The 11755-nt window shown below is 55.6% G+C and overlaps 1 protein-coding gene across 2 annotated transcripts in view; it reads right to left on the minus strand.

The window, feature by feature from the left end:
• The window catches only part of ADGRA3 (adhesion G protein-coupled receptor A3), a 177765-nt gene that overhangs the window by 38214 nt on the left and 127796 nt on the right, over window positions 1-11755 (minus strand). The gene's annotated exons all lie outside the window — the stretch shown is intronic.

Here is an 11755-nt window from a genome sequence, read left to right on the forward strand (position 1 = left end):
ATCCTGGCCGAAGAAGACTTCCGAGCCTGAGTCATGGTGGAGATGACCTCAGAGGGAATGCCTGAAGCCGTCAGGATCCAGGACTCAAGAGCCACGCCGTCAATCTGAGAGCCGCAGAATTCTGGCGGAAGAACGGACCTTGAGAGAGAAGGTCTGGGCGGTCCGGGAGATGCCACGGGATCTCTACGGACAGGCGGAGCAGGTCTGGGTACCAGGCTCGCCTGGGCCAGTCCGGAGCAATGAGTATGACTCGACGGCCCTCCATTCGGATCTTGCGCAGAACCCTGGGCAGGAGCGCCAGAGGGGGAAACACATAGGCCAGACTGAACTGAGACCAATCCTGAACCAGTGCGTCTGCTGCGAAGGCTTGAGGATCGTGGGAGCGAGCCACGTAAACCGGAACCTTGTTGTTGTGCCGGGAAGCCATTAGATCTACTTCCGGAGTGCCCCACTTGCGGCAGATTGATCTGAACACTGACGGATGCAGGGCCCACTCGCCGCCGTCCACGGTTTGACGGCTGAGATAATCGGCCTCCCAGTTTTCCACGCCTGGGATGTGGACTGCAGATATGGTGGACTTTGAGTCCTCCGTCCACTGGAGGATTCGTTGAACCTCCAACATCGCCAGACGGCTGTGAGTTCCGCCCTGGTGATTGATGTAGGCAACCGCCGTCGCGTTGTCCGACTGAACCCGAATGTGCTTGCCCGCCAGTAGGTGGTGAAAGTCTAGGAGAGCTAGAAACACAGCTCTGATCTCCAGCACATTGATCGGGAGGGCTGATTCGGACGGAGTCCAAGTGCCCTGTGCTCGGTGATGGAGAAACACCGCTCCCCAACCGGAGAGGCTGGCATCCGTGGTGAGAATCACCCAGGACGGAGTCAGGAAGGACCGCCCCTGTGACAGGGAGAGGGGCTGAAGCCACCACTGTAGGGAGTTCCTGGCCTGTGATGACAGAGCCACTAGCCTGTCCAAAGAAGAGATCCGCTTGTCCCAACAGCGGAGAATGTCCAGCTGCAAGGGACGCAGATGGAACTGGGCAAAGGGAACCGCTTCCATGGACGCCACCATCTGACCCAGCACCTGCATGAGGCGTCTGAGAGAATGACGGCGGTGCCTCAGCAGAGAGCGCACCGCCAGACGAAGGGACTGCCGTTTGACTAAGGGCAACTTGACAAGTGCCGGCAGAGTCTCGAATTGCATCCCTAGGTATAAGAGTACCTGGGTCGGGGTCAGAGTCGACTTGGGGAGGTTGACAAGCCACCCGAACTGAATTAGCGTGGCGACAGTGAGAGAGACACTCCGTTGGCAGTCTACACTGGATGAGGCCTTGACTAGAAGGTCGTCCAGGTAAGGAATCACTGCCAATCCCTGGAGGTGTAGGACAGCAACCACTGCTGCCATGACTTTGGTGAACACTCGGGGGGCCGTGGGTAAGCCAAAGGGAAGAGCCACGAACTGGAAATGTTCTTCTCCGATCGCAAAGCGTAGCCAACGTTGGTGTGAGACCGCAATAGGCACATGCAGATAGGCATCTCTGATGTCGATGGATGCTAGAAAATCTCCCTGGGTCATTGAGGCAATGACCGATCTTAGAGATTCCATGCGAAAGTGCCGCACCTGAACATGCTTGTTGAGAAGCTTGAGATCCAGGATGGGCCGGGAGGAACCGTCCTTTTTGGGAACTAGAAAGAGGTTTGAGTAGAAACCTCTGAACCGTTCCCGGGCGGGGACCGGAACAATTACACCGTTGGCCTGCAGGGATGCCACGGCCTGAGAGAAGGCGGCGGCTTTGGAGCAGGGGGGGGTAGACAGAAAAAATCTGTTTGGCGGGCTGGAAGAAAAAGGTATCCTGTAGCCGTGGGTGATGATATCCCGCACCCACTGATCGGAGACGTGTTGCAACCACACGTCGCCAAAGTGGGAGAGCCTGCCCCCGACCAAGGACGTTGCTGGCGCGGCCAGATAGTCACGAGGAGGCTGCCTTGGTGGCAGCGGCTCCTCCGGTCTTTTGAGGGCGCGGCTTTGCGCGCCAGTTGGATTTACGGTCCTTGGCGGTAGTGGACGAAACCGTGGGCTTAGAAGATGACCAGTTAGAGGAACGAAAGGAACGAAACCTCGATTGGTTCCTGCCCTGGGTAGGTTTCTTGGGTTTAGCTTGTGGCAAGGAAGTACTCTTCCCGCCAGTAGCCTCCTTAATTATGTCATCCAGCTGTTCCCCAAACAGCCGTGATCCAGTAAAAGGGAGACTCGCAAGGTACTTCTTAGAGGAAGCGTCCGCTTTCCACTCTCGAAGCCACAAGATCCTGCGGATCGCGAGGGAGTTAGCGGAGGCCACTGCCGTGCGGTGCAAAAGCTGAAGCTCGGGCGGTTAAGGTATCCATCTCAGGAATAGAGTCTCTGGAGAGGGAATGAATCTCCGTCAGAGAGGCAGAGATAGCCTTAAGAGCCCACACCGCCGCAAAGGACGGAGAGAAGGAGGCTCCTGCCGCCTCAAATACAGACTTGGCCAGAAGGTCAACCTGGCGGTCAGTGGGATCCTTAAGAGAAGTGCCGTCGGCCACCGCAACTACTGTGCGGGCTGAGATTCTGGACACTGGAGGGTCTACCTTTGGGGACTGGGCCCAGTCCTTAACCACCTCCGGTGGAAACGGGAAACGGTCATCTGAGCTGCGTTTCGGAAAACGCTTGTCAGGACAGGCCCTAGGCTTGTTAACAGTGGTCTGAAAGCTGGAGTGGTTAAAAAACATACTCCTAGGTTTCTTAGGAGAGGTAAACTGGTGTACCTCTACCAGAGAGGGTTGATCCTCTGACTCCTGTGGGTTAAGGTTCAGTACGGAGTTAATGGACGCAATCAAGTCACTAACGTCCGCATCGCCCTCAGACAAGTCAATGGGGTACATAGAGGCAGAGTCTGAGCCCACAGTAAAAGAATCATCCTCGCCCTGCACCTCGGCTTGTGAATCAGAGCCGTGGGACGAGGAAGGAGGAGGGTCCGTGCGTCTCCGTTTAGGGGGACGGGGTCCTAGGACATGCTCTGAGGGTTCTGCAGAGCTCGGAGCCGCAGAGACACCCTGAGGGGGAGGCTGATGCATAGACAGCAGCGTCTGGGACAGCTGCCCCATAGAATCGGCAAACGACTTGGAAAGAGCCTGTGTAAAGGATGCTACCCAAGCCGGGGGCTCAGCCACCTGGACCGAAGCAGCCGGAGGGACCCCTGCGGAGGCTCCAGGCTGAGACACAACCATATTAGCACAGTTATCACAATGTGGGTACGTGCTAGGCTCTGGCAGAATTAGCTTGCAAGCAGTGCATATAGCATACATGTTTGCAGCCTTGCTCCTAGTGACAGACATGCTGCTGTGGAGGAAGCTCTGCAGCCAAAACACACTGCTGTAGAAAGCCTGAGTGTATAAAAATCCACAACCATAGGTTGTGGCTTACCAGCCCTGTTCTCTGTGTATCCTCCGGACTTCACCTCTCCCCTGTAAAGTGACAGCGTCCAGAAAGTATGGAGCTGCAGCATCCAGCGCTTCTCAGTGTGAAAAACGCTGAGAAAGATGGCGCTGGGAGAAGGAGGGGGGGCGTGATTAAGCCCAGGAGCGGGAAAACACAGAGGACACAGAGATACAGGGGGGTAGACAGAGGAGGGGACGTCCCTCTAGAGGGGAGTGCCCTCGTCTCTGCTGGCCGGGCGGTGGGCGGCGCTGTATGCAAAACATACAGAGAAGCCGAAAGTGAAACTAGGCCCAAACAGAAGCCGGGGCCTAGATTTTAAAATGCGGCCGACGAGCAGGCACAGTCGGCGCGGTTCTCATGGGAAATTCCCAGAACCGGCCGAAATTAACAGCAACGTTAAGCACATACTGCCCCCATAATAAAAACACCCGGGACCCCTGAAAAAACGTCTCAATACTTAGCTTTGAGACGCAGGGCCATGTCCCTGAGTGGGGGTAACGCTCCTTCCAGCAGGGACCAGACAGGGCTGTGGATGGAGCCGGCCTCCTGCAAGCAGAGAGGACCGTGTAGGCTCCCACTTCAAACAGAGCCTCGACAGAGGATGCGAAGGAGCTCGGCATGTGAAGGCTCCAGCCTTATTAATCAACCTTAACAGCACCCCGCAGAGTGGAGCGTGAAGGGACATGCCGGGAGTCCAGACTGGACCCGCTTTTCTTCTAAATCTTTAAAAAATTAAAGTAAAATTGCAAAAAAATATGAGGAAATAAAAGTGTATGATCCTCCTGGAACACAAAGCGTTGAACTGGGTAGATTGTCATCCAGGGGGTGTATATAGCCCGGAGGGAGGAGCTACACGTTTGAGTGTAGTGCTTTGTGTGTCCTCCGGAGGTCGCTAGCTATACACCCATGGTCTGGGTCTCCCATAAAGGAACGTTAAAGAAATATATATCCATATATACATTGCATCACTCTAGGGGGCCCAGCATCAAGAAGAAGCCCCCTGGCGTACCGACCCTGAAGCAGTATGTGCTGCTTAAAACATGGCTGTCGGCGTATACAGTGGAGGGGGGAGCCGTGGGCGTAACCCCAAAAGTGCGGGAATCTGGTGCCCTGAGTGAAAACGTGAGGGGGGCGGAGGACAGCCAAGTGTGCTCCAGCCCTCACTGTTAGCCTCCGACTGACCGTCCCGCCCTTCCCCCTGACTGTCAGGGCCAGGGGCGGGAGTTTAAGGCGCTAGGCCGCAAAAGCCGGGAGCTAAAGTTAAACACCGCGGCCGGCCGGCAGGCGCGGTAGTACCGTATCAACCCAGCAGTCACTGCCCAATCTGCCAAGGTGCACCATGCACCGTCCCCAAGGGGACACTGAGTACCTCTGCGCCGCAGAGAGCTTAGTGAGGGTGATGGAGGACAGCGAAGTGTGCTCCGGCCCTCACTGTCGGCGTCAGCCCGACTGTCCCGCCCTTCCCCCTGACTGGCAGGTCCGGGGGGGGGGGGGGGGAGATTAATGCACTAGGCCGCGAAAGCCGGGTGCTAAAGTTAAACACCGCGGCCGGCCGGCAGGCGCGGTCGGCGCGGTAGTACCGTACCAACCCAGCAGTCACTGCCCAATCTGCCAAGGTGCTCCATGCACCGTCCCCACGGGGACACTGAGTACCTCTGCGCCGCGGAGTGCATAGTGAGGGTGATGGAGGACAGCGAAGTGTGCTCCAGCTCTCACTGTCGGCGTTAGACCGACCGTCCCGCCCTTCCCCCTGACTGGCAGGGCCGTGGGCGGGAGTGAAAAGGCACTAGGCCGCAAAAGCCGGGGACTAAAGTTATAAACCGCGGCCGGCAGGCGCGGTCGGCGCGGTAGTCCCGGCGTCATACGAATCACCTCGGGCGCTGCAGCGTCTGAGGCCAAGGTGCTCTATGCACCGTCCCCAAGGGGACACAGAGTACCTGTAGATGCAGGGCCCTGTCCCTGATGATACTCCGTCTCCGTCCGGCAGAATCCCACAGGGGCTGCGGATGGAGGCCGGTCCCAGTGCCTGGATGACCGGATAGGATCCCACTTCGCCCAGAGCCCATAAGGGATGGGGAAGGAAAACAGCATGTGGCTCCTGCCTGTGTACCCGCAATGGGTACCTCAACCTTAACAACACCGCCGACTCAGTGGGGTGAGAAGGGAGCATGCTGGGGGCCCTGTTATGGGCCCTCTTTTCTTACATCCGATCTAGTCAGCAGCTGCTGCTGACCAAATTGTGGAGCTTGCGTGCATGTGTGCCTCCTTCGCACAAAGCATAAAAACTGAGGAGCCCGTGATGCACGGGAGGGTGTATAGCAGAGGGGAGGGGCTTTACACTTTTAAGTGTAATACTTTGTGTGTCCTCCGGAGGCAGTAGCTATACACCCAATTGTCTGGGTCTCCCAATGGAGCGACAAAGAAATTTTCCTTTCTTCAGCGCTCTATTGGGAGACCCAGACGATTGGGGTATAGCTACTGCCCTCTGGAGGCCACACAAAGCACTACATCAAAAGTGCAAGGCCCCTCCCCCTCTGGCTATACCCCCCCCGTGGTATCACGGGTTCTCCAGTTTTAGCTTTGTGTGCGAAGGAGGTCAGACATTCCATGCATAGCTCCACAGATTTTAGTCAGCAGTAGCTGCTGACTATTTCGGATGGAAGAAAAGAGGACACATATAGTGTCCCCAGCATGCTCCCTTCTCACCCCTGGATGGTGTTGTAAGGTTGAGGTACCTATTGCTGGTACAGGGCTGGAGCCTGACATGCTGTTTTCCTTCCACATCCCCTGGTAGGGCTCTGTGGAAGTGGGATCCTGCCGGCCTCTCAGCTCTGACGCCGGGCTCCATCCACAGACCCATTAGAACCTGATGGAGACGGAGCAGGAGTACGATCAGGGACAGGCCCTGCATCATACAGGTACTCTGTGTCCCCGGCAGGCACAGACACACTCCGGGCTGGCTGGGTGTTGTAGTGCGCCGGGGACCGCAACGTTGGAGTTAGTGTCCCTACAGATTACTGGGGGATTTTTTGTGTATGGGAACGCAGCGCCGACCCCCTCTGGACCGGGCGGCGCTGCTGTGACTTGTGGTGCGCCGGGGATCCGCCGTCCGCGCTTTTACGGCGGCGGCGGTTATAAATTGAGTCCCCGGCTTTTTGGGCCTAGGACGCCGGCAGCTCCGATTCGTTCCCGCCCCCACCCTGTCATTCAGGGTAGGGGAGAGACGCGGTTCGCTAGCAGCGACGAGGGCTGGAGCCTGATTTACATGCTCCAGCCCTCACACTAGGCACAGAGGGAAGCAGGCTTCCCGCTCTTAGCCAGGAACGCCCAGGGCCCGCCCCCCTTCTCTCTCAGGACGCCGGCAGCCATTACATGCAGTCTGGCTGGAGGAAGGACGCAAGGCTCTGGGAGACCTGGACTAGGGGCTATCTGGCGACCACACACCCGCTTTTTAAGCGGGCGGTAAGCGATTTTTCTGTGCTGGTCCCTCTAGTGCCTCACGGTGTATCGGTGTACTGTGTAGGATATAGAGATATTGTATTTCTTGCACTGTGAGGTCGCTTCTGGCTGCATCTCCCAGATCCCTCTGTGGAAGCAACAACATGCCATCCTCAAAACGCAAGGCTGCCAAGGCTAGGGCTGTGTACACTGCGTGTGCTGCATGTGGGGCTAATCTACCAGCAGGCTCCGATGACCCCCATTGTGTGCAATGCTCCGACCCGGTGCTGCTTCGCCAGCCGGAGTCAGGAGAGGTAGTGACCCAGGCTGAGACGCTTGTAAGTTCTGCCCCGGTGACAGGGACAGACTTTGCAGTTTTTGCTGATAATATGTCTGTGTCTATGGCAAAAATCCTTGAAACCTTGCAATCTATGCATGGGGCTCAGTCTTTGGGCACGGCGAGGCCTCTGTCCTCAGGTCCCCCTCACTTGGAATTAATCCAGCCCACAGGGGGGTCCCCGGCTTCACAGGCCGAGGATTATGACTCAGATGATATCCCCAGCCACCCTAAGCGAGCTCGCTGGGAAAGACCCTCGACGTCATCACACTGCTCAGGGTCTCAGCGCAATCAGTCTCCCTGTGATGCGTCTGATGAGAGTGATCAGGAATCCATTCCTGGAACCCCTCTCAACCTGGATACCCCTGATGGGGATGCCATGGTAAACGACCTTATCTCAGCCATCAATAGGCTGTTGGATATTTCTCCCCCAGCCCCTTCAGCAGAAGAGGCGGCTGCGGAGCAGGAGAAGTTTCGTTTCCTTTATCCCAAGCGTAAATTGAGTGCTTTGTTGGATCACGCTGACTTCAGAGAATCAATCCAGAAGCACGACGCTCACCCAGAAAGGCGTTTCTCTAAACGATCTAAAGATACGCGTTTCCCTTTCCCCCCTGAGGTGGTCAAGCGCTGGACACAGTGTCCAAAGGTAGACCCCCCGATTTCCAAACTCGCAGCTAGGTCCATAGTTGCAGTGGAGGATGGCGCTTCACTTAAAGATGCCAATGACAGACAGATGGACCTTTGGTTAAAATCTGTCTATGAAGCTATCGGCGCGTCGTTTGCTCCGGCATTCGCAGCCGTATGGGCACTCCAGGCTATTTCAGCTGGCTTAGCAAAAGTGGATGCTATCTTACATCCAGCAGTGCCACAAGTGGCACACCTTACCACGCAGATGTCGGCGTTTGCGTCTTACGCTATCAATGCGGTCCTAGAATCTACCAGTCGCACCTCAATGGCGTCCGCCAATTCGGTAGTTTTGCGCAGAGCCTTGTGGTTAAAGGACTGGAAAGCAGATGCTGGTTCCAAAAAATGTTTAACCAGTTTGCCTTTATCTAGAGATAGACTGTTTGGCGAGCCATTGGCTGATATCATTAAGCAGTCCAAGGGTAAAGACTCCTCTTTACCACAACCCAGAACAACCAAACCTCAGCAAAAAAAAAAAGTGGCAGCAGAGGTTTCAGTCCTTTCGAGGTTCGGGCAAGACACCATTTACCTCGTCCAAAGGGACTCAGAGGACGCAAAGAAGCTCAGATTCGTGGCGGGCTCACACGCGCCCCAAGAAAGCAAATGGAGGTACCGCTTCCAAAGCGGCTACCTCATGACTTCCAGCCCCCTCCCTCCGCATCGCCGGTCGGGGGCAGGCTCTCCCGCTTTTCCGGCATTTGGATGTCACAGGTCAAAGACCGGTGGGTGACGGACATTTTGTCTCGCGGGTACAGAATCGAGTTCAATTCTCGTCCTCCAGCTCGGTTCTTCAGAACCTCCCCACATCCAGACCGAGCAGATGCTCTGCTGCAGGCGGTGGACTCCCTAAGAGCGGAAGGAGTGGTGATCCCTGTCCCTCCTCAGGAACAAGGGCAAGGGTTTTACTCCAATCTCTTTGTGGTTCCAAAAAAGGACGGCTCGTTCCGTCCTGTTCTGGACCTAAAACGGCTCAACAAACATGTGCACGCCAGGAAGTTCCGGATGGAAACCCTGCGTTCTGTCATTGCCTCAATGTCCAGAGGAGACTTCCTTGCCTCAATAGACATCAAAGATGCTTATCTCCACGTGCCAATTGCTACAGAACATCAACGTTTTCTACGTTTTGTGATAGGAGACGACCATTTTCAGTTCGTAGCTCTGCCATTTGGTCTGGCGACAGCCCCACGGGTCTTCACCAAGGTCATGGCGGCGGTGGTAGCAGTCTTGCACTCTCAGGGACACTCGGTGATCCCTTACCTAGACGATTTATTGGTCAAAGCTCCCTCTCAAGAGGCATGTCAGCACAGCCTGAATGCTACGCTGGAGACCCTACAGTCTTTCGGATGGATCATCAACTTTCCAAAGTCGATCCTATCACCGACTCAATCACTAACGTATCTTGGCATGGAGTTTCATACTCTAGCAGCGATAGTGAAGCTTCCGCTGAACAAGCAGCGGTCACTACAGACAGGGGTGCAATCTCTCCTGCAGGGCCAGTTGCATCCCTTGCGGCGCCTCATGCATTTCCTAGGGAAGATGGTGGCAGCCATGGAAGCAGTTCCCTTTGCGCAGTTTCATCTGCGCCCACTTCAATGGGACATTCTCCGCCAATGGGACGGGAAGTCAACGTCCCTGGACAGGAAAGTCTCGCTTTCCCAGACGGCCAAGGACTCCCTACAATGGTGGCTCCTTCCCACCTCATTGTCTCAGGGAAGATCCTTCCTGCCCCCATCCTGGGCAGTAGTCACGACAGATGCGAGTCTGTCAGGGTGGGGAGCAGTATTTCTCCACCACAGGGCTCAGGGGACGTGGACTCCGCAGGAGTCCACCCTTCAGATCAATGTTCTGGAGATCAGGGCAGTGTATCTTGCTCTACTGGCCTTCCAACAGTGGCTGGAAGGAAAGCAGATCCGAATCCAATCGGACAACTCCAGAGCGGTGGCATACATCAACCACCAAGGAGGGACGCGCAGTCGGCAAGCCTTCCAAGAAGTCCGGCGCATTCTAATGTGGGTGGAGGACAGAGCATCCACCATATCCGCGGTTCACATCCCAGGCGTAGAAAACTGGGAAGCAGACTTCCTCAGTCGCCAGGGCATGGACGCAGGGGAATGGTCCCTTCACCCGGACGTGTTTCAGGAAATCTGTCGCCGCTGGGGAGTGCCGGACGTCGACCTAATGGCATCCCGGCACAACAACAAGGTCCCGGCATTCATGGCGAGGTCGCGCGATCAAAGAGCTCTGGCGGCAGACGCCTTGGTTCAAGATTGGTCGCAGTTTCAGCTCCCATACGTGTTTCCGCCTCTGGCGCTCTTGCCCAGAGTGCTACGCAAGATCAGATCCGAGTGCAGCCGCATCATACTCGTCGCTCCAGACTGGCCGAGGAGGTCGTGGTATCCGGATCTGTGGCATCTCACGATCGGTCGACCGTGGTCACTGCCAGACCGACCAGACTTACTGTCCCAAGGGCCGTTTTTCCATCAGAATTCTGCGGCCCTGAACCTGACTGTGTGGCCATTGAGTCCTGGATCCTAGCATCTGCAGGATTATCTCAAGGAGTCGTTGCCACAATGAGACAAGCTAGAAAGTCGAATTCGGCTAAGATCTACCACAGAACGTGGAAGATTTTCTTATCCTGGTGCTCTGCTCAGGGAGTGTCTCCCTGGCCATTTGCATTGCCCAAGTTTCTTTCCTTCCTGCAATCGGGGTTAGAAAAGGGCTTGTCGCTCAGCTCCCTTAAAGGGCAAGTTTCGGCACTATCCGTGTTTTTTCAGAAGCGTCTAGCACGTCTTTCTAAGGTGCGCACGTTCCTGCAGGGGGTCTGTCATATTGTGCCCCCGTACAAGCGGCCGTTAGATCCATGGGATCTGAACAGGGTACTAGTTGCTCTCCAGAAGCCGCCCTTCGAGCCTCTGAAGGAAGTTTCTTTTTCTCGGCTGTCACAGAAAGTGGCGTTTCTTGTTGCGATCACATCGCTTCGGCGAGTGTCTGAGCTGGCAGCTCTGTCATCCAAGGCTCCCTTCCTGGTGTTCCACCAGGACAAGGTAGTGCTGCGCCCTATTCCGGAGTTTCTCCCTAAGGTCGTATCCTCTTTTCATCTTAATCAGGATATATCCTTGCCTTCTTTTTGTCCTCATCCGGTTCACCGGTATGAAAAGGACTTACGTTTGCTAGATCTGGTGAGAGCACTCAGAATCTACATTTCCCGCACGGCGCCCATGCGCCGTGCCGATGCACTTTTTGTCCTTGTCGCTGGTCCGCGCAAGGGGTTGCAGGCTTCTAAAGCCACCCTGGCTCGATGGATCAAAGAACCAATTCTAGAGGCCTACCGTTCTGCGGGGCTTCCGGTTCCTTCAGGGCTAAAAGCCCACTCAACCAGAGCCGTGGGTGCGTCCTGGGCATTACGTCACCAGGCTTCGGCTCAACAGGTGTGCCAGGCAGCTACCTGGTCCAGTCTGCACACTTTCACCAAGCATTATCAGGTGCATACCTATGCTTCGGCGGATGCCAGCTTAGGTAGAAGAGTCCTGCAGGCGGCAGTGACACCCCCGTAGGGGAGGGCTGTTTTGCAGCTCTAACATGAGGTATTTCTTTACCCACCCAGGGACAGCTTTTGGACGTCCCAATCGTCTGGGTCTCCCAATAGAGCGCTGAAGAAGAAGGGAATTTTGTTACTTACCGTAAATTCCTTTTCTTCTAGCTCTTATTGGGAGACCCAGCACCCGCCCTGTTGTCCTTCGGGATGTTTTTTTGTTGTTTGCGGGTACACATGTTGTTCATGTTGAACGGTTTTTCAGTTCTCCGATGTTATTCGGAGTTAATTTGTTTAAACCAGTTAT

This window comes from Anomaloglossus baeobatrachus, chromosome 1 (genome assembly GCF_048569485.1).
Source record: "Anomaloglossus baeobatrachus isolate aAnoBae1 chromosome 1, aAnoBae1.hap1, whole genome shotgun sequence".
In the NCBI taxonomy this organism is placed as follows: Eukaryota; Metazoa; Chordata; class Amphibia; order Anura; family Aromobatidae; genus Anomaloglossus; species Anomaloglossus baeobatrachus.